At 42.3% G+C, this 2,040-nt stretch overlaps 1 non-coding gene across 1 annotated transcript; it reads right to left on the bottom strand.

Annotated features, from left to right (window-relative positions):
• Nucleotides 1-141: 141 nt before the first annotated feature.
• Nucleotides 142-245, bottom strand: LOC111722153. The gene has a single exon (XR_002771074.1). It is a non-coding gene; the product is annotated as a small nucleolar RNA U13 (small nucleolar RNA).
• Nucleotides 246-2,040: the final 1,795 nt, after the last annotated feature.

Below are 2,040 nucleotides of genomic sequence, written 5' to 3'. Positions count from 1 at the left end.
GCAGCAGTTGATAAATTAATAGGAAATCTAATCAAGGGTGAGCCAGCATATATCTTGAAAGACTGACAAAGTAAACAGTGAACCCAGCCTCTAGGCCAAATGGAATTGATAAAGTCAAACTTTTAAAAAAGTTTTTCTTCATGTCAGATGGGTAATGTGCCAGCGTCGTAATAAGATCTGTGGGAGGCACATCTCACGTATGCACATGAAAACCCAATTATCACACTTATGAACTACAAAAGGATCTAACCTTTTTTTTTTTTAATTTGAGACAGTCTTGCTCTGTCTCCAAGGCTACAGTGCAGTGGTATCATCATAGTTCACTGAAACCTCAACCCCTGGGCTCAGGAGATTCCCTTGCCTCAGCCTCCTGAGTACCTGGGACTGCAGTAGTGTACCACCATGTCTGACTAATTTTTCTATTTTTTGTAGAGATGGGAAGGTCTCACTCTTGCTCAGGCTGGTCTTGAACTCCTGTCCTCAGGTGATTCTTCCCGCCTCAGCCTCCCAGAGTGCTAGGATAATAGGCATGAGCTACCCTGCTGGCCAAATCTAAATGTTGATACGTAACACCTAGACTTCCGTATAGCTATTATGTCCACTTCTTATGGCATTTTAATATCCTCTGTGGCTGTGTTTCATAATATGAAGTAACTAATGACAAGATTACCTCTGATGTAGCCAGGCTCCAGCACTGAAGTGATGCTTACTGCAGCATGGTTGCTCAGACTGGAGTTTGGTTCTGTGTAATGAGTGGCTGACAGTGAGGTATCCAGTCCAGGCTGCTGTCTGAGGAGCTGAAGGGTCTTGCACAGGAATGTACTTGGTTTCACAGTATGGACAGCCATTTGGTAATTAATGGCAATAGGCAAAGTGCTCTGGTACAGAGCAGTGGAAAACAAATGCTGGGCCCACTGGCATATTATAAGGCAGAGAAGCAAGAGGCCCTGACATCATGGCTCACTGCAGGGAGCATTTGCAGCTTTGAAAATACCCTTTGTCAGCTCCCTATGAAGTGGACTTGAGTCCTTGTCCATTCACCTTGATAGCAATCTCAATCAGTAGGCCCTCTTCAAGCGATAAAGCCCTAAAAGAGGACCTCCTTTCCCCTTTCCCCACCCCCATTTATATATATATATATATATATATTCTTTTTTTTTGGCCAGGGCTGGGTTTGAACCTGCCACCTCCGGTATATGGGGCTGGTGCCCTACTCCTTGAGCCACAGGTACTGCTAAACCATCTCCATTTTTAATCTGGTCAAACTTACAGCAAAATTTTATTTTAAGCCTTTTGATTTTTTTTTTTTTTTTGCAGTTTTTATCTCGGGCTAGGTTTGAACCCAACACCTCCAGCATATGGGGCTGTGCCTTACTCCTCTGAGCCACAGGTGCTGCCCTAAGCCTTTTGATTTTTAACTACAATCTCTATCCTCAAGTCCTTTTTTCCTCATGGCCCCTTTTCAGGATTCACTTTCATATCTTTAAATAAAAATAAATCACTTGGCAGAAAACAGGCTTCTCACTGGACGTTAATGATACTTGGCCAACATTCTTCCCCTATCTTTGATTTGGCAGTAAGGACTAATTAGAAGCTTGTTGCTTCTAATTTTTTTTTTTACCTTCCCTATTGTGATCCTAATTTCATAAGGGTGTAAAGTCCTAAAAACTTTTTGCATTTCAGAAACTCTGGTGGTTCTCTTCATTTACTTGAGATGTTTGATGTTTGGTTGTATATGATGCTGGTAGCCTTCTTTTAAAAAGTATCTTTTATTTTTGCAGTTGGATTTTCACTCTTGATTCCAGCAGTAATGAAGACAAGCAGTTTGGTAAGTATGAGTCCACTTAGAGCAGTAATTTACATTTTGAAGTGTCTTTGTACAGGTGACTGAAATGAGATTTGGAATATTTAGCATAAGCTGGTCCTAAGTTCATCTGTTCTAGGGCTTTCTCTAGGAAAGGAAGTTGGCTCAGCGCCTGTGGCTCAAGCGGCTAAGGCGCCAGCCACATACACCTAAGGTGGCGGGTTTGAATCCCCAGC

Source organism: Otolemur garnettii, unplaced genomic scaffold (assembly GCF_000181295.1).
Source record: "Otolemur garnettii isolate 467f Iridium unplaced genomic scaffold, OtoGar3 scaffold00219, whole genome shotgun sequence".
In the NCBI taxonomy this organism is placed as follows: domain Eukaryota; kingdom Metazoa; phylum Chordata; class Mammalia; order Primates; family Galagidae; genus Otolemur; species Otolemur garnettii.
Note: the sequence above shows the minus strand (reverse complement) of the source record. Positions and strands in the feature narration are given on the sequence as shown.